Source organism: Dendrobates tinctorius, unplaced genomic scaffold, assembly GCF_039654945.1.
Source record: "Dendrobates tinctorius isolate UK_male_01 unplaced genomic scaffold, ASM3965494v1 ptg000162l, whole genome shotgun sequence".
Lineage (NCBI taxonomy): Eukaryota > Metazoa > Chordata > Amphibia > Anura > Dendrobatidae > Dendrobates > Dendrobates tinctorius.
This window is the reverse complement of record NW_027361829.1, coordinates 60932994-60954601: the sequence shown is the minus strand read 5'-3', so window position 1 is coordinate 60954601 and position 21608 is coordinate 60932994. Positions and strand designations below refer to the sequence as shown.

The following is a 21608-nucleotide window of genomic DNA, read 5'->3' as shown; positions in this document are numbered from 1 at the left end:
GGAGAGCCTGGCTGAAGTTTGCCAAAGACCATAAGGATTGGACCATAGAGGACTGGAGTAAGGTAATCTTCTCTGATGAGTCCAATTTTCAGCTTTGCCCAACACCTGGTCATCTAATGGTTCAATGGAGACCAGGAGAGGCGTACAAGCCACAGTGTCTTGCACCCTCTATGAAATTTGGTGGAGCATCAGTGATGATCTGGGGATGCTTCAGCAAGGCTGGAATTGGGCAGGTTAATCTTTGAGAAGGACATATGAATCAAGCAGCACACAAGGTTCTCCTGGAAAAACAGTTGATTCCTTCTGCTCAGGCAATGCTCCCCAACTCTGAAGACTTGTTTTTCCAGCAGAACAATGTGCCATGCCACACAGCTAGCTCAATCAACGTGTGGATGAAGGACCACCACATCAAATCCCTGTCATGGCCAGCCCAATCTCCAGACCTGAACCCCATTGAAAACCTCTAGAATGTAATCAGGAGGAAGATGGATAGTTACAAGCCATCAAACAAAGAAGAAATGCTTAAATTTTTGTACCAGGAGTAGCATAAGGTCATTCAAAAGCAGTGTGAAAGACTGGTGGAAAGCATGCCAAGACGCATGAAAGCTGTGATTAAAAATCATGGTTATTCCACAAAATATTGATTTCTTAACTTTTCCTGGGTTCAAACATTAGTATTGTTGTTTCTAAATGATTATGAACTTGTTTTATTCGCATTATTTGAGGTCTGCAAGCACTGCATTTTTTGTTATCTTGACTATCTTATTTTCTGAAAATAAATACCAAATTTAGTGCTTGGAAATTCAAAGACATGTTGTCAGTAGTTTATAGAATAAAAGAGCAATTTACATTTTACTCAAAAATATACCTATAAAGAGAAAAATCAGACAAACTGAAAATTTTGCAGTCGTCGCTTACTTTTTGGCAGAGCTGTGTGTATATATATATATATATATATATATATATACACACACACACACACACACTGTATATATAATTTATTCACTTATATTTGTTTTGTGTGTGTGTGTGTAAACATTATATTTGAATATATATGGTGTGTAGTGCTATTATTGTCTTTAATGGAGAAAGAAAAAGAAGAGGCTGAACAAGGAAATTACATCACAATTCTTATTTTTAAAAATAATATATCTTTATTTAGCTTACAAAGCCGCATACAAATCTGCATGAAATCGGCATCAAAAGCGCATCAAATCCGTGTGGAAATTCAACTGCGTTTTCTGCCAAGAAAGGCAGAATCTGCGCAGAAATTTTGGCAGGCAAATCCACAACGTGCACACATAGCCATAGTCATCTCCACATCCCCAGAGACAGTCCTTTTAGGCACAAAGACTATTTGTAACATTTACTACTTAACCCCAATACTTTTGTACTTATGATTTTTATCCATTAATCACTTTTACATTCCCATAATGAAGTCATTTTCTTAATTAATATAACAATGTAGGAATTGAGTCATGTAGCCTACAGAAAGCAAAAGTTAGGGAAAAATAATACATACTTTTTCATGAGCTGCCAGTCAAGTAAATTATATCATTTTAAACTTTGAAACTTCTCAAAAATAATTAGAAAGAAATGCCAACAATGGAAACTTTAAGGCAGTTCTTCAATAATCTTGTAAGCTTCAAACATATCAAATTTAAAAGCACAGGACATTACTGTGATCAAAAATACTTACAAAATGTATGTATTAGTCAAATATGTTGCAAATGTACATTAAATAGTGTTACTGTAATTTTCGAAGTATGGTAATTTAACAGCCTGTCAGCTTCAGAGAGCAAAAAGTCGCAGCTATTTCTTCTTTTATAAAAGCTTTTAAAGTAGAGTTATGTTTGACTGTCGTAGTTTTATTGTAAAAAAAAATCTTGCAGATCGTCCTATAGTTTCTTGAATCTCAGTGTAATATGTTTTTTTGCTTTTGTTTGGAAGTTTTTTTACTTGGATTAAAACATATCATAAACCATACATGGGGATTGTGAAACTTTAACATGGAATCATAAATTCAGAAGGAAGTAAGCTCCCTCATGGCAGCAAAAGTTCTTTCACATAATCCTTAGTAGCAGGCTTTATTCGGTCTAGTTGCTTTCTATTTTTTTTTTGTACTTATTTTTTTCTCTATGAAAGTCAAACTGTAATACTTTTTTCAAAAGACAAAATAATTTACATAAGCTGATATTTCACTTATGAACATTTCTGTTCTACTTAACACACCTTTATATACTTTTCATAAATGCTTAAGAAAAAATGCTTAATCCCATGGCCCTTCAGTGAAGCCAATTTTCATTTGTACAATTTCAGTTTTGCCTCCCCTTCTTTTACTGACCATGTTTTTGTTTTATTTTTCTTGAGTCATAGAACTTTGAGTACAAAAAAGAAAGTCCAGCTCAGCGGATTGCAACAATCAGAGCAGGAAAATAGTCTGTGCCAGGATGCAACTAGAGAGGAAAAGGAGAAAATGCTCAGCACCATGATGGTGAAAAATAGTTTGTTCAGTGGAAGAGTACAAAAACATAGCTATGTACAAGGTACAATTAAAATATGCAAGGAAAAAAATAATATTAAAAACAGCGTATCAATGCATTTCTGGAGCAATAGAACCATAAATCATGAATATGATGATCATGATTAAAGGTGCTATTGCACCAAAAACGCGCTGATTCAATGTTTTTAATTTTATTTTTTACTTGCCCATTTCAATTGTACCTTGTACATTTTTTTGTACTATTCCACTGAATAAACTATTTTGCCCTATTGTGAAGTTGAAAATGATCTCCTTTTTACTCCATTTCCATATGAGTACTTAGTGTCTTTTGGCCAGATGAGTTTTGAATGACATTTTCCATTGCCTAAAAAAGGGAAAAAATTCCCAGTGTGAGGAAATGATGAAAAAAAATGCAATTCCGCCATGCTTTTTAGTTTTGGCTTTACGGTATTCATTATATGGTCAAAATATATTGAAAAATCTAATTTTAAAAACATGATCAAATTTAAAGTATCTCTAAGAAAAGATGATCGATTAATGTGTTCATAACTTTCTGATACTGAACCCAAGAAGGCGTCATCTATATGACATTCTTTATAGTCTGTAGAAAAGGAAACCTCATAAATATTGTATATTTCTACAAACCTATTTTTTGTAAAACATATGTTAGCATCATTAATTTGAAGACTACATTAATGTTTTGCATCATGCACATTTACGCCTGGTTGATGTTGGCAAAACGTCAGAAACATTGTTCTGTTGGCCTTGACAACGTGCTGACAGTAGATAAGAACTGTATATTTGAAATATGCCTGCTTTCATTTGTAAGTAATTTGTTGATGCAACTCATTTGGGATAAGAAAAAAAAAAGTTGCTATCTGAAAACAGCAGGAATGAAGTAAGTCTGACAGCAACCTGCTGCAACAATGACAGGTGTCAATGCATACATTGTGGAACAATAAAAGGCTTTCATTTAGATAGAGACATTTTGCATCCAAGTTATAGGCCTTGTGATTATGCATGCAAAATATATAAGTGAAATAAATACATTGTTAGAGTACTTGAGAAAAACCTTACATCTTGTGGTACTTTGGATGGATATTGCCAGCACAGAGGCATAGGGGGAGGCATAGGGGTAGGGAAAAACACATCTGACTTAGGGGGACGTACAGGTGTCCTGGCAGGTCAAGGCTTTTTCCTGATGCTTGCTCACTGTCTTTGATGTCTTCTCTAGGCGTCTTCATCATTCCGTAGTTCCTCCTCCTGAGGATATTTCTCTGGTCTGCACACACTTACAATTTGTGAAATAAACAATTCTTTTTTTGTGATCTGGTCTCCCCATACAACCTGTATTATTGCTAGTAGCAGCTAAAGCTATGAATAACAGCCTGCATTGACAAGTGTAGGAGAATCACAAATAACATTGACATATTTGGTGTCCCTATAATAGTAACAACAAAGTCATCAGATTGGTCACACTGATCGGTAAATGGCAAAACAATGTCGTGATTAATTTTTCTTCTCCCTTAAACCCATAAAAAATGTAATAAAAATGTAATGCTGAGGTTTTTTAAATGTGTTATCTTATAGGCTCCAACATGAAGACTATAAGAGAAAAAATGCACCAAAACTACACAACACAAGAGCGTCTTTAGATTGAGCAAGAGCAGAATTTTCATGAAATCACTTTCACTTTGCTTGGATATTTCGGCCATGTTTACATTTAGTGTAAAATTTTTCCAGCTGCTTTTTTAGTGCAGAAGTTCTGCTGATTTTAGATCGCAACTTAGGCCTGGATCACACTTCCGTTTTTTCAAATCCGTCACAATCTGTCATTTTCCGTTAAAAAATGGATCCGCCATTTTTTTTGAGGATCCTGTTTTTTTGTCCCATAGGCCTCTTTCACACTTCTGTTTTTGACAATCAGTCAAAATCCGCCAAGTTTTGAAAAAAACAGATCCGCAATTTTTTTTTGCGGATCCGTTTTTTTCCCCATTGAGTTGCATTACTGGTGGATCTTGACTGATGGTCATCCGTTGGATCCGTTTTTGCGAGGATCCGCCAAATTTTTTTCATCCGCCAGCATGCCTGAATGGACCCTGCAACGTTTTTTTTTTTTTGTGGTTGGATCCGCATTTTCCAGTGCGCATGCCCGGAGAAAGGAAGTCAGGGAGAAAATTAACCCTGAAATCCTTTCTGGTGGAGGAAAAAAAATTCTCTCTCTCTCTCTCTCCCGGCCAGCGGTTCCTTTAAATTTCCTCATTCTGCGGATCCGTCAAAAAACGGATCCTGTGGCATCCGTTCACATCAGATAGGAACGGATCCGCTTGTCCGCCTTTTTGGCGGATTTTAACTGACACAAAAAACTGAAGTGTGAAAGAGAGGCTATAGACTTCCATTAGCAGCTACCGCGGATCCGTCAAAAAAATGGATCCGTTTGCATCTGTTTGTGGCAAAACGGAAAAGGATCTGGTTTTTCACAGTTTGGCGGATGCATGTGGATGCAAAAAACGGATGTGTGAAACAGGCCTAAGCTGTTTTTTGACAGTAGATGTGATTTCATGAAAACTGTATCCATTTAAAGATGTTGTTGAACAGTGCAGTTTTGGTGCATTTGGTTCTCTAAAGGCTTCTATGGGGAGCCTAAAAAATGTGTGTAAAAAACTGCGGTTACTTTTTTAACTACAGAATTAAAGCTCTTTTGTACTATAAAAAGCAAATTCAAAATGTGGGATCATATTTGACACAGAAATTTCTGTTATTGGTATATCCAATCATGCTCTCTCATGTTACTTGCATCTCAAAAGATCTCCAGAATCCGACCTTTTCTCACCTTTGAAACTGCAAGAACTTGTAGTGTCGCTCATAGTCATTTTCGTCTTGACTTCTGCAACTTTCTACTGATTGGTTTCCCTATAGCCAAACTTTCTCCTCTACAATCCAATAAAATTATTATTATTATTAATAATAATAATAATTCTCTTTTGTAATAATCAAAAAAGAGTGTTATCTTCCTGAGCCAGTTTTCTGTAGTTCATTAGAATGGACAATCGGATTAATATCTATACTGTACATTTTTAACCCCTTAACATCCAATGATGGACACAGTCCGTCATTAGATGTCTCCCCTGCTTTGATGAGGGCTCCGGCGGTGAGCCAGCATCAAAGCCGGGAGATATCAGCTGTTTTGAGCAGCTGATATGTGCCTGCAATAGGCGCAGGTGGAATCATGATCCATCTGCACCTATTAACTCGTTAAATGCCGCTGTCAAACGCTGACAGCGGCATTTAACCGGAGCTTCTGGTCTCGTAGCCAGAAATGAGCATATTGTCGACCCCCGCCACGTGATCGAGAGTCAGCTATGCATTGCCATAACAACCAGAGGTATCTTGGAGACCTCTATGGTTGTTACTGCATTGCTATGAGCGCCACCCGGTGGTCGGCGCTTGTAGCAATGCTGTCATTCTGCTACATATAGGTGATCTGCTCATTGCCTGTATGTAGCTGAGCCAATCAAGTATGGCATGCTTCTAGCCTCATATAGAGGCTATTGAATAAAAAAATATAAAAATTTAAATCACCCCCCTTTCATCCCATTCAAAATAATACAATTGAAAAAAAAAGCACACATACACATATTAGGTATCAATGCATTCAGAATCACCCAATCTATCAATAACAAAACATTAACCTGATCGCTAAACGGTGTAGCGAAAAAAAAATCAAAACGCCAGAATTACTTTTTTGGTGCATGTGACATTGCATTAAAATGCAATAATGGGCGATCAAAAGAACATATCTGCAAAAAAGTGGTATCATTAAAAACATCAGCTCGGCTTCCCAAAAATAAGCCCTCACCCAACCCCAGATCACAATAAATGGAGACGCTATGGGTCTCAGAAAATGGCACTTTTTTAACAAACTTTGAAATTTTTTTTCACCACTTAGATAAAAAGAACCTAGACATGTTTGGTGTCTAAGAACTTGTAATGACCTGGGAAATCATAATTGCAGGTCACTTTTAGCATTTAGTGAACCTAGCAAAAAAGCCAAGCAAAAAACTAGAGTGAGATTGCACTTTTTTTCCAATTTCACCGCACTTGAAATTTTTTTCCTGTTTTGTAGTACATGACATGGTAAATCCAATGATGTTGTTCAAAAGTACAACTCGCCCTGCAAAAAATAAGCCCTCACATGGCCATATTGATGAAAAAATAAAAAAGTCATGGCTCTAGAAAGAAGGGGAGGGAAAAATGAAAATGCAAAACCAAAAATACCGCTGCTCATTAAGGGGTTAAGAGTGCTTTAAAAACACATCTCTTTAGACAGGCCTATCATCTCACTTTACTAATCTATGTCTTCTCTTTCCCCTATTGTCATTTTACCTCAAAATTTTTTTCCTCCTATTCATCTGTCTCCACATCCTCCATACAACCGATACAATTTGGCAAAGCTGTATCTTGGGGGGCAGCTGGACAAAGCCGGCAGGGGGGGCACAGTCAGGCTGCATAATGCAGAGGTCCGAAGTGTCTCCCATGGTGGCTGCATTCTTGTGCTCCCTGGACTGGGAGGCAGCAGTTCTCAGAGCCGACTGTCAAGCTGACAGCCTGCTCAGAGAAGCTGCAGTACGCCGGCTCCTAGTGAACAATTGTACTCGCATCTTTCAGACGAGCATATAATTGAAGCTCTCACTGCTGGGTTACAGGGGCATCTGCAGTGTGATAAGATCATGTGATCACGCTGCTGACGTTGCTCATGAGCGCAGAGAGCATTGGTGATAAATGTTCCATGTTAGTGGAGATGAAGACACCAAAGATAGGGAGGGGGAGATTTAGTGTAACGGAGCGAGGGGGCATTTACTGTATGGGAGTTATTTACTGCGTGTGGGGTGTATTTGCTTTGCATGGGAGTATTTAATGTGTGTGGGGGGCTATTTAATGTGTGGGGGTATTACTGTGTGGAAGGTTTTATTAACTGTGTATGTGATGGTGTATTTACTGTGTGTGGGTGTATTTACTGTATGTGGGGGAGTATTTACTGTGTGTGGGAAAAATTTAATGTGTATGGGGAGGTATTTTGTGTGTATGTGGGGGGTGTATTTACTATGTGTGTGGGGGTATTTGCTGTTTGTGGGGGTATTTACTGTGTGTGTGGGAGATTTACAGTAACAGGGCTGGGTAAATTTACTGTTATATGGGTCATATGGGTATTTAGTGTAATGGGGCTGAAGAGATGTAGTGTAATGGGGGATGATTTGAGCACACAAGTTTGCAGTGCATATGAATGGACAGGTGCAGACACAATATGGGAAGCGGGAGAAATTTGAAGATACAACATGAGGAGGAATAAATGTGATGGTGTCATGTATGGGGAAGATGGATGTGGAAACATTATGAGGAACGAGGGGAAAATGTATGTGGACACAGTATGGGGAGCGAGGGTGATAGCATGGGTGTGGACATGGTATGGGAAAGCAGAGGGATGTGTGAGGAGGCAGTGTGGAAAATAAAAAGGTAAATACATGAGGAGGGAGGGGGGAATGTGGGAGTAGACTATTGAGGGGAATAGTGTGAGGAGACAGTATGGGGAAGAAAAGTATAAGTGGGCACAGAATACAGAATGAGTAGTGTGGGTGGTAGTGTGGGGGAACAGTGTAAAGGCACAGCCAAGAGGAGACAGTAGATCATGGAGGGGAGTGTGGTGAAGGGGCATAATATAGAGACTAGGCCCTATTGGGCTGACTCAGTGTGAGAAGAGAATGTGAAGAGGGTGCCCAGCATGGAAAGGAAAGGACAGTGTGGAGAGCATGTACCATAAGAGGGACAGTGTGGGGATATTTTGTGCAAGGAATCTAGTGAGGGGCAAATATTTATTCAGGGGCTCAGCTAGGGCAGATATTTTTATTCAGGAGCATTATAATCACACTGTTATCTTTAAGGGTAGTGTGTCATAATGTGCTGCACAAGCCCGGAGAAGATGGAAATCTGCAGAGATGAGCTGTGGAGACAATGTCATCTATCAGGTACCTGGATATAAATATATTTTTGTGATACTAATTCTGATTAGAGATGAGCGACTTTGCCTTTTTTCGGGTCGAGTCGGGTTTCATGAAACCTGACTTTCGCAAAAGTCGGGTCGAACAAAATCGGCCGACTATAGGGAAAATTCGGAGGCCGACTGAAACACGAAACCCAATGCAAGTCAATGGGGAAGGAAAGTCGGCAGGGAGTGGAAGACAGTAAACACACCTACAGTGCCCATTTCAATGCCAAAAACATCAATTCTTATAACTGAAGCTTGTCAACCTTAATTTACTTCCTAATAATAGTTGCATTAAAAACACACATGTGACATGCACAATGTGAACAAGTCTGTTGGACCATGTTCACTCCACCCTGACTGAAACACAAAAAAAAAAAAAAAAGCACAGAATGACAAATGTGCAAAAGTACCTTGCAATAAGACATATAGCAGTAGTCAGCAAGTGCTGATAAAAGGTAATAACAAACACAGGGTATTTAGTCTATACGTTTTTTTGCAAAAAAAATGTATACCAAGCTGCCTCACCAACGTCAAGGTAACCCGTATTGAAGCAGTCCCTATCTAATGTATTTAATACCTGAACATATGAACTGTGTCTAAATGAGCAGGATTAAGACAGGCGCTTTCTGGTATGGGCACGTGATGCAAGACAGCTCCTTATGTGCATGTCCCACAAGAGAGGGGTGGGGTCTCTCAAATCATGCATAAGCATGAAAAAAACTGGATTAAAAACACACATGTGACATGCACAATGTGAACAAGTCTGTTGGACCATGTTCACTCCACCCTGACTGAAACACAAACAAAAAGCACAGAATGACAAATGTGCAAAAGTACCTTGCAATAAGACATATAACAGTAGTCAGCAAGTGCTGATAAAAGGTAATAACAAACACAGGGTATTTAGTCTATACGTTTTTTTGCAAAAAAATGTATACCAAGCTGCCTCACCAATGTCAAGGTAACCCGTATTGAAGCAGTCCCTATCTAATGTATTTAATACCTGAACATATGAACTGTGTCTAAATGAGCAGGATTAAGACAGGCGCTTTCTGGTATGGGCACGTGATGCAAGACAGCTCCTTATGTGCATGTCACACAAGAGAGGGGTGGGGTCTCTCAAATCATGCATAAGCATGAAAAAAACTGGATTAAAAACACACATGTGACATGCACAATGTGAACAAGTCTGTTGGACCATGTTCACTCCACCCTGACTGAAACACAAACAAAAAGCACAGAATGACAAATGTGCAAAAGGACATACCACAACTCATGATGCTCCAATACGCCACAGAAATATAGGTATAGTACAATGACACATACTTCACTGCTTACATGACATGACAGATCTCTTTTAAATTGTACAATAGCTCAAAAACAGGACAGTATATTAATCCATACAGTGTTATGGCCACCAAATTGTTCGCCATACAGAGCAATGAGCCCCATATATTTCTCCATACCAAATAATTAGGCACATATAATGTTCCATACAGTATCTTATGAGCTCCACATAATGCTCCATATATAATGGGCCCCATTTGTAATGCTCCAGTGTATAATGTGCCCCTTAGATGCTGCTCCAGTGTCTGATCTGCCCCATTTACATTGCTCCAGTACATGATGGGCCTCATGGATGATGCTCCAGTATATGATGGGCTCCAATAATGCTCCATATATAATGGGCCCCATTTTTAATGCTCCTGTGTATAATGGTCCCCTTAGATGCTGTTCCAGTGTCTGATCTGCCCCATTTACAGTGCTCCAGTACATGATGGGCCTCATGGATGATGCTCCAGTGTATCATGGGCCCTAATAATGCTCTATATATAATGGGCCCCATTTGTAATGCTCAAGTGTATAATGGACCCCTTAGATGCTGCTCCAGTGTCTGATCTGCCCCATTTACATTGCTCCAGTACATGATGGGCCTCAAGGATGATGCTCCAGTGTATGATGGGCTCCAATAATGCTCCATATATAATGGGGCCCATTTGTAATGCTCCAGTGTATAATGGGCCCTTAGATGCTGCTCCAGTGTCTGATCTGCCCCATTTACATTGCTCCAGTACATGATGGGCCTCATGGATGATGCTCCAGTGTATGATGGGCTCCAATAATGCTCCATATATAATGTGCCCCATTTGTAATGCTCCAGTGTATAATGTGCCCCTTAGATGCTGCTCCAGTGTCTGATCTGCCCCATTTACATTGCTCCAGTACATGATGGGCCCTATTTTTAATTAACCTAGGCAAGGTATGTGAAAAGAGCTCCATGGAGTAATCTGAGGTTTGTGCTTCCACATCCTTCACTTTTGGTGTGGGTGAAGGACACAAGGAAAGGGGTTGCTCCTGACCAGAAGCCTGCAGTTACGACTCAGTGCTTGCGTTTTTTACAACTTCAGAAGAGGAGGCGAAAGAGCTGGAGGCTGTTTCAGCAATGTAAGCCACAAACAGTTCCTGATACTTCGGCTTTAAAAACAGTCTACCTACTCCCAGAAAAGGGAGCCTTACAGGCCTTCCAGAGCTACACCATGATGCTGGCTCAACACCTCCTGCCTTAGCTGCTATTGTGTTTTTGGTACTACCAGCAGATGCAACACCACCACCATCAGTACCAGGTGGCCCTCCATGCCCACATCCGCATCCTCTTCCACCATACTTCCTTATGTTTTTGAAAATGTACCCAAAATACCAGCAGATATATGGTACTGTATCAGAAGCGTACAGCTCTATACCGTCTATCGATAACAGCAAATCTCTGTATATATATGTCATGAGGCATACACAGACGCTCATAGGCTCAGTATGGATTACCCAATAAATAACAAGTTGAAAAAGGGTACAGTATCACCAGATACAAGGTATATATAGTATACTGTAAACATTCTGATTCTCCGTATACATTTCAGGAGGCAGATACAAACACTCTCAGGCCCAGTATGGATTACACAAGAATATGAAAAGCTGTAAATGGGTTATGTAACACAAGCGTACAGCTGTATACAGTGTTGGGGTAATCTTAAAGTTCCAAATATATTGCCGGAGTAACAGACAGACGTTTACAGGCTCATTATGCATTACACCAGAATCTATATAGCTAAAAAGGTTACTGTATCAGAAGCGTTCTGCTGTATACAGTGTTGGCCAAATTGAAAATATCGATATATATTTCCGTAGTCACCCTCAGACGCTCACTCAGTTTGGTTTTGACCATAATAAAAAATGTTGTAAAAAAGGTCCTGGATAACAAGATAGCAAGTATATATATTTTTAGGGTACAATTGAAATCTCCATATAAATAGTCCCGTAGTCACTCTCAGATGCTTACACAGTATGGATTTGACCGTAATGCTAAATGTCTAACAAAGGTACTGTATAACAAGATACAAGCTGTATCGAGTATAGTGTAAAAATTTGTTTATCCGATTCACTATATATAGAAGGCGTAACCCACACATGCTCACTCACTATGGATGATGTAGGGAAGGTGGACTGACAGGCAAACCAGCCTGTAGTGAGAAGCAGAGGTGTAGCGCAGTGTAGGTGTGAAACCGTTAAGATAAAGAGAAAGGGTACAATGTTTTAGCTTGCCCATTGGAGGGCAGTGGAGAGTGTAGGAGTGGGACTGAATAACTGCCATTGGTCAAAGAAACTGTTAGGTGATGGTGGGCGGAGTTACCAGAACTGTAAGTATAAAAGGCTGAGGGAAGGTTCTGGAGGAGTCAGTCAGCGAAGGGAGCACAGTAAAGAGGAAGTTCTGCTGAGGAAATAGAGACAGTGGAAAGGCTCCAGAGAGGACTGACAGTTGAGGCAGTCATGGGGGGGTGGCCCAGAGGATGGTAGCCGCAGACGAAGATGTTCTGGGGCTATCATACGGACTGTGTGCTCAGACTGGTGCAGCGCTGTGGTGTTTGGGCCTCGGCCAGCCACAGTGGAAGAGCTACAGAGGATGCCACGATTATAGTTACAAAGGAAGTAAAGGTTCCGGGGCCTGTGTACAGAGAAATGTGAAACGGCTGTGGTGAATTGCTGTTGTCGACAGAAGGATGGGCACTAAAAGCGGACCAGTTCAATACAAACTCTGTCTCAGTCTCGTGTTTGTCTGCGGCAAGAAGAGGGTCCCCCCACATTTGGTTATCCTACAGATGATACCTTAATACAAATTTTTGAAACAAGATACTGTATCAGCACATACCAGGTGTGTCCAGTCTAGGGTTAAATTTCCATCTATACTTCCGGAGTCAGACACAGACACTCACAGGCTCACTATGTATTACACCAGAAATAAAAAAGTAGAAAAAGGGAAAGGTAGTCATAGCGTACACCAGTATACAGTGCTGTGGTACTTGTAAATCTTCGTATATATTTCAATCTCAGTAAGCCAATCAAGAATCTCCGCTACTGGAAACTACATGGATACAAGTATAGACGCAAAGTCGAGTGTTAGCAGAAATTTTGGAATTACTCATCATGGGAAAACCTCCCAGTAGATGTTGCCGAGGCGATGCAGACCCTCAATTACTGTGTCTGTGGAGAAAGCGAAAAAGGTTCTTTGTGAAGAAAGGATTACTTTATCACAGTAGCGTGGATCACATCACCGTTACTCGTCTCCATCAAATTGTGATCACAGGGAGAGATGTACCCATGGTCCTCACTGCCTATCATGATGTGTCTGGTCATTTTGGAGTGCAAAAGAAAGAAGCCACAGGCCGTATGCGATTCTATTGGATTGGTATGAGAAGAGACATTGAAAAATGGTGGCAGAAATGTCACACGTCTGTGACTATCACAACTGTGAAAGGTGATCATAAACCACCACTGCATCCGCTTGTAAATTGACGTCCATTTCAAATGGTAGCCATTGATCATCAGAAGGTAGAGGCTAGCAGGACAGGCCATAGCTACATCTTAACCATCATTGATCAATACACCAAATTTCTAGTGGCCGTCCCTGTGAAGGATTTAACTGCCCAGACTAAACAGCGGTGGAGCAGGGAGCGGTAAGTATTGCAACTTGCAAGTGCTGTGGCCATGACCAAGCAGGGGGATCGCAATCGTGGTCGACGGTACTGGCACAGGGCCCCTCATAGTACGCTGGTGTGTCTGACGGCGAGTGGGCCTTCCCACCGTCTGAGACACTGTATTGTACTATGAGGGGCCCTGTGCCATTGCCGTCGGCCATCAGTGGGCCCATCCAACTGTTCAGAGCAACAGCACTTGCCCCGGTGTGCCAGGTCTTGACCCCAGCCATTGGGGGAGGGGTGGGCAGCCCAGTTAGGGAGGTTTAAAAATTGGCATATGTAGATGTGTTGGCTGGACATTCAGCTGCTGCAAAGGGCGTAATTGGGCAAGTCCGAGGAGGAAAAAACCGAGGCACTTTTCTGGTAACCTATGTGTCATCAGGGGAAGGTGGGACAAAATCCTTTGAAACCCATGCATGGTTCATTTTAATGAAGGTTAGATCATCAACATTTTGTAGTGTGGATTGAGGATGCTGGCCAGCCAGTAGTCATCATCCCTCATCATTTTGGCAATGCGGGGGTCCCTTTTTAGGATCCGCAAGGCATAATCGCACATGTGGGCCAATGTTCCAGGTGTCAATGATGCACTGCCCGTGGTGGATGAAGTAGCAGTTTCTGGCAAATCCACATCCCTACAGTCACGCACAAACACTGTACCTGACCTTGGAACGCCAACATTTTCTTTTGCCCCCTGAAAAACATCCTCCTGCCCAAAATAATCATTCCCATCATCCTCATCTTCCTCCTCATCCTCTTCTTCCTCCACCTCGTCCAGGACAGTTCCTTGACCAGACAATGGCTGTCATCAAGGCTTCCCTCCTCCTCCGCTGCAGATGCCTGATCCTTAATGTGCGTCAAACTTTGCATGAGCAGGCGCATAAGTGGGATGCTCATGCTTATGATGGCGTCGTCTGCGCTTACCAGCCGTGTGCATTCCTCAAAACACTGAATGACTTTATGGCTGCCACAAAATTACGGCCGTTAACACTGACTACCTTGCCTGCCTCAAGATGTAGACTGCCCAGCCATGACTCTGTTTGTCGCTGCAAGTAGTCGGCCAGTACCGCCGTGGTGTGTCTGTTGTCGCCCAAAGACATCATCTTTAACACAGCCTGCTGACGCTTACCACTAGCTGTTCGATAGTGGGACACCTCTTGCGCAACACTGCCAGCTGTGGATGTAGTGCTCGTGTGACTGCGCTCTGTGGATGAGCTTTTGCTGATAGACAAGGAGGAGGAGGAGCGAAAGCCTACAGCCAACTGTTTCCTATATCATGGGCTAGGCAGCACTGTTCCACCGCCACTGTCCCCAGTGGAGCCTGCATCCACCACATTAACCCAGTGTGCAGTGATAGACATGTAACGGCCCTGGCCATGCCTACTGGTCCATGCATCCATTGTGAGGTGCACCTTTCCACTCACTGACTGTTTTAGTGCATGGACAATGCGGTCTTTCACATGCCGGTGGAGGGCAGGGATGGCTTTTCGAGAAAAGAAGTGCCGACTGGGTAGGTCATAGCGTGGGACAGCGTAGGCCATGAGATCGCGGAAAGCTTCGCTTTCAACCAAACGGTAGGGCATCATCTCTAATGAGATTAGTTTGGCAATGTAGGCGTTCAAACACAGTGTATGCGGATGAGAAGATGAGTATTTTCTTGCCCTACTCAGAGTGTCTGGTAGGGTGAGCTGGACTGGAGAGCTGCATATGGGGGAAGTAGCGGTGGACCAGATGGAGTGAGAGGGGGTTGGTGATGGTATTGGTGGTGATGGCCTAGATTCAGTGTTGTGTTGCAAAACCATTGTGATTCCCTGAGTGCTTTGGCCTTGCGACGACACCTCCACATTTAGTGCTGGTGGTGTGCTTAATGGTGGCGGTGGTTTTACAGTGGGGGTAGCGATGGAGCATTGTTGGCTACCTTCAGTTGGAGCAGGTGCACATGTGCTACCTGAGGTTTTGTAGTCCGTCCACGCTTGCAAGTGCATGCTAATTAAATGTCTAAGCATGCAACTGGTATTCAAATTTCTGAGCTGTTTACCTCGGCTAAAGGTCCTTCCGCACTTCTTACATATAACCTTTGTCTCATCAGTAGGATTTTGGACAAAGAAGTGCCACACTGCACTCTTCTACTATGGTAAACATTTTCTGGCCTTGCACGCTATGCTAAGTTGACCGTCTGGCCAAGCTGTCCTGCAACTCTTTTAGTTTTTGGTTCACGTTTTTGACAGCTACGGGCCTGCTAGATAACCACTGCTGCGATGTCAATGCCTGCTGTGGATCATTCTCCTTATCTGAACTATTGCCAGCGCCACCCTCCTCCCCCAATGGATGCCAATCCGGGTCAAGAACTGGGTAATCCATCACCTCCTCTTCAAAGTCATCTGCACCTTCCTCTTTACCTTCCTCTGTGTCACCGTGTAAGGTGGTATAGCATGCGGGAAGGGGCACCTGGGTTTCATCAGGGTCAGATTCTGGCTCAATAGACAGCGAGGGCAAAGTAGTGCTGTGGGTCAATGCACCAGCAGAATCATCTAGCAGTGGCTGTGCATCAGTGCACTCCATGTAAGATTCATCTTGGACTGGGGAATTCAGGCTTTGACTGGATAACCCAGGCATGGTATGTGAAAAGAGCTCCATAGAGTAATCTGAAGTGTGGGCTGCCGCATCCTTAACTTTTGGTGGGGGTGAAGGACACAAGGAAAGGTGTTTTTCCTGACCAGAACCCTGCACTGATGACTCCGTGCTTGCAGGTTTCGAACGTTCAGAAGAGGAGGCATTAGAGCTGGTGGCTGTTTCGGCAATGTACGCCAAAACCTTTTCCTGATGCTCTGGCTTTAAAAGCGGTTTTCCTACTCCAAGAAAAGGCAACCTAACAGGCCTTCTTGGGCCATAGGATGACGCAGGCTCAACACCTCCTGCCTTAGCTGCTATTGTGCTTTTGCCAGAACCAGCCGATGCACCACCACCATCAGTACCAGCTGCGCCCCCCTGTCCACGTCCGTGGCCTCTTCCACCATACTTCCTCATGTTTGGGAAAATGTACCAAAAATTCCAGCAGAGAGATCATACTGTATGAGGAGTGTCCAGCTGTGTAAGGGGCATTAAACAAATTAAGTCAACGTATATATTATGTTAGTCACAGACGCTCTTACAGTATGTATTGGACAGTAATCCAACAAGCAGATATACGGAACTGTATCAGAAGTGTACAACTGTATACGATTTTTGTGCAACTAACAATCTCCGTATATGTATTTACGGCGTGTCACACACACACGCTGACTAGGTATAAAAGTGACTGCAATGCGAACGGTTGATATACAATACTGTTGGAGAATCGGACAGCTCTATACGATGTGTGTATGTAAAATTGACAAGCTGCATGTATTTGTATACGGACTGACACATGCTGTCTCTGTCTAGTTTTGATCATGATCAAATAGCAGATATACGAAACTGTTTGAAGAACGGACAGGACTCTAAGGTGTAGGTTTGGAAAACTTCTCTGCTTTTTTTTACCATAGTCACACACAGATAGCTTCTATTTGTCCATGCTAGAAGGCGGTATATGGTAGTGTGTGAGGAGCGTACAATGCCGTACGGTGTGTGTATGTAAAATTGTCAAGCTCCGTGTATTTGTATACGGACTGACACATGCTGTCTCTGTCTAGTTTTGACCGTAATCCAACACCAGATATACGAAACTGTTTGAAAAACAGACAGGACTCTAAGGTGTAGGTCTGGAAAAACAGAAAAACTCCTCGGCTTTTTTTTCCAAAGTCACACACAGGTAGCTTCTATTTGTCCATGCTAGAAGGCGGTACACGGTAGTGTGTGAGGAGCGTACACCGTTGTACGGTGTGTGTATGTAAAATTGTCAAGCTCCGGGTATTTGTATACGGACTGACACACGCTGTCTCTGTCTAGTTTTGACCGTGATCAAACAGCAGGTGTACGAAACTATTTGAAAAATGGACAGGACTCTAAGGTGTAGGTCTGGAAAAACGGAATAACTCCTCGGCTTTTTTTTCCAGAGTCACACCCACATAGCTTCTATTTGTCCGTGATACCAGCCGGTACACGGTAGTGTGTGAGGAGCGTACACCGCTATATGGTGTCTGTATGGAAAATTGTCAAGCTCCGTGTATTTGTATACGGACTGACACACGCTGTCTCTGTCTAGTTTTGACATTAATCAAACAGCAGATATACGAAACTGTTTGAAAAACGGTGTGTGAAAAAATGAATGCTCAGTATCTCACCAGGACAAAATAATAAAGTTTGGAGTATTTTGAAAAAAGCAGTTTGAACAGCAGTGTGCACACAGCAATGCAGCTAGCAGGTAGCCTTATAAGGCAGCCTTATCACCACCAGCACTGCTGCACACAACAAAATCCACCCCTTTCACTGCACACTAACTGTACAGTGAAAAGCGCTATCAGCAGAAGCAGTTTTTTTTTCTTCTTCCCTGCCTAACGCTCTCCCTGTTCAGAATCAGCAGCAGCACCTCTCCCTATTGTAAGATCGGCAGAAGTAAGATGGCGGTCGGCGGTCACGGCCTTTTATACCCACTGTGACGCCACACAAAGACAGCCAATCACTTCAATGCCCTTCTCTAAGATGGTGCTGGCCGCTGCGCATGTCATCGCATTGCCCTCAGTGTGCGTCCTCCATCATTGGGTGAGAAAAGGCGCTGAAAGCTTCATTTGAAAAGCGACTTTGGCGCGCTGATCGGCGACCTCATGGCCGACCTCACGCTAGGGTCGGGTTTCGATCGGCGAAACCCTACTTTGGCGAAATTCGGCGATTTTTGAATCTGACCGACCTGTTTCGCTCAACTCTAGTCTGGACCCTTTCATTTATCTCAAACCATGTCTCCTGATGAAGCCAAACAGGTGAAACATGCTTCGAGGCTCTCACACAATCCTTCACGTTTCCCAAGGTAATTTTTGCCACACATCTGACTGAGTTTGTTTGGCTTAATTTGCTGTTTTTTTCCATCTCTTCCTTTATCTTTTTTTAGTTGTACTTCTCTTCTTACTCCATGTTATTGTAATTTTTGTAATTGTATTTTTTGCTTAATAAAATGTATCATTTTTCCAGTAAACCACGTTGCATTTTTGAGTTTCTTTATCACCCTTGATACTGTTCATGTTTTGTAGCATTATTACCTGCCTTTACTGGATTGGATTCTGATAGAGATCTCTTTTTCTTTGATTAACTCTAACTGTCCATGTAAACTACCTGTTGCTGGGTAGAATACAATACCAACACCAAAACACATTTCACAGTTCACAATACACATCAAAAATGCACATATTTTTCAAAAGGGGACATGGGCAGCATTTCTATTTCCTTACAATTGAGTACCAGATTGCTTTAGAGCCATATTTACCACCTGAATGGATGAGAAAGAAGAAAGATTGATTTATACAATAAAGTCACCTAAGTCACATAATGACTGTGCCCGCATGCTGTGTGGTTTTCATATGTATAAAGAGATTTGTCATTGAACAGTAGATGATGAATTTGTTAAGTGGAAAGATGTGCCATTACAGCATTCATGAACTTGATGTGGTTGTTGTTATGCTGTTCTGAAAAGGAATATGCAAAACTGTTGGTAGATTTGAAACGTTAGAAGAAAAAGTTGAAATTACACAGAGCTGAAAAACAATTTCAGATATTCATTAAGAGAATAGAAAATAAATTAATCTCAGTGCAGATTGAGATCAAAGAATGAACACAGCACAAATTTGTGAGAGAAATGACTGAAATTTGATTCTGATATTTCAGTGGTCACCAGATTTAATCCTAGCAGATGAAAATGTAGTTTGTTCTGAGTTAAGAGCACAGATCCCTAAAGGAGAAGGTAGAAATTACAGAGCGGGAGAATGAGCAAATCAAAATGAAATAAGGAATTAAATGGAAACAAGTATTCTGACACAGGGAATAAAAATAGTGTATGAGACAGATACTGATGTCAATATTTCATTGACTTTAAAGAGATCCACAAAAAAGGCAAAGAATTGAAATGATAATTTTATTCACCCATACCAGCTGTGATTCAACTCTATGGAACTGTAACGAGAGGACAGGACTGTAGTAGTGACCGGCATTACTGCAACATCTATGTCCAGTCCTTCCGCTACAGAAAACTGCATTCTTCTCTTTAGTGTACCTGCATCTCCAAATTCAGCTTCCCCTGGGCACTTCCCAGGCAACAACGGTCCTCTTCCAGGCGACCCACAGCAATGGAGACACAGTCCAAGATAACTTTAAAATTGTCTTTACTGAATACTTCACATGTTACATCCACAGTTGGCACATCATATAATTCACATGTTTCCACATCTTTCCCTGTTTGGCTGTCGCTTCTGTGCAGTACACGCCCAGACTGGATCGTCCTAGACCGCTCTCCAGTTCCTTCCTGGCCTAACCTCACCATTATGACAATTCCTTCTGACTGTTTCGCTCCAGACTCAAAATCATCAGCCACCAGGTTTGGTTGCCTCTGGTAAAGCATCTGGCCCATCTGTACCGATCACGTCGAAGCTCCAACTTACTTCATCTCCTCAGCCCAACCAACTCCTGCCCTAAAGGCATCCACCCAGGAAAAGAGTCGCCACAACATTCCTTCCCTGTTCTGGCCCACTGCAATGATGCACAGTGGGCATGGATAATGTGGGCTGCCGCGCTTTAATGTTACATGGCTGCCAAGCTGTCTGAGCCTATAGCCCATGTGGACACTACGGGCACCCTGGTCGTGTCTGACTTAACTTCCTAGAAACTCCTGTCTTTCCACCTGGCAGCCACTCCTACACTTAACCCTCTATAACCATCAAATACACTATACCTACAGTGCACACTAGTATGCCCCATCTAGTGGCCCATAAAGGAACTACACCTACCTTTAGATTTAAGAACTATATACTCTGGTGCCCTCCTCTAGTGTCCCAAAAGGATGTACCTTACTTACCGTAAACTGTACATGAACATTAGTACACATCACATATAATATATATACAGTATTACACCAAAGGAACACAACACAATATAATACACTTTTCTAAAGAATGGTAACACATGTATATATGTGGCAGTACCATAAATGTAGGCAATACTACATCTTACTGTGTAGCAGCACCGCAAATATTTATCAGAGACATTATCAACATTAACATATGTAAACAGCAACAGATGGAAGACAATTAGAGGAAGGGAAGCAAGGAGGCATTTCTATCTCACCCCCTTACACTCCTCTTTTTTTCCTTGAACTTGGTCGTTCATGAACAAGGCATGATTCAAACTTTATAATTTTTAAACATAGAAAATACAAGTCACTTGGCTTAATTTAAGCCGTATCCGGTACACACCACAGTTCACGATGCACAGGTAACATTCCTGGTTCCCAGTCCTCCAGGAGTTAGAGACCTTCATCAATAGCAGTGGACAATTCACATTTATACTTCCCACAAGTGAGAAAGCAGTCTTAGGAGAGGAGCTCCCCCTTCCTTTGAAGGAAGTACAGTCTGCTGGAACAGGACCCAAAATATTTTCAGTACACATTAGGCCATCTGGCCGCATTACACCCTCCATCTTGGGGTGCTTAAGGGCTTCATTGTCTGCTGGGATGCGGAACAGTCCCATTACAAACAGATCAGCATAGTGCAACGTGTGCAACATTATTCAGGGCAGACAAGTTTGAGCAATTTAGCGGCATGCATCCCGTGCCGCTGTAAACATAGCTGAATCCCATGCCCGGTTCTGGGCTGAGAAAGACTCTGCAGCCGCAGGAGTCGCTGGCCGCCACGATACTGAAGCAGTGGCCTGGAGACAGTTTAAGGCTGAGCTTGGTCTAGGCCTCGGAGGATCAGGGGTCGGAGCGCAGACTCCCCTGCCGTGATGCATGAATGAAAGACAGCCTCCGAGATGGGAGCCTGTGACAAGGACCATCCCTCCGGGGTTAGGGGCTGGGGTGCACTCACCCGCTCAGATGCAGGAACATAGGCCGCAGCTGTCTAGGAAATGCTGGATTCTT

The 21608-nt window shown here is 42.3% G+C and overlaps 1 long non-coding RNA gene across 1 annotated transcript in view; it reads left to right on the top strand.

Annotated features, from left to right (window-relative positions):
- Positions 1 to 8128: 8128 nt before the first annotated feature.
- The window catches only part of LOC141052592 (uncharacterized), a 115062-nt gene continuing 101582 nt past the window's right edge, over positions 8129 to 21608 (top strand). The window contains exon 1 of the long non-coding RNA XR_012220852.1: positions 8129 to 8526. This is a non-coding gene — a long non-coding RNA (uncharacterized lncRNA). The remainder of the gene's footprint in view (positions 8527 to 21608) is intronic.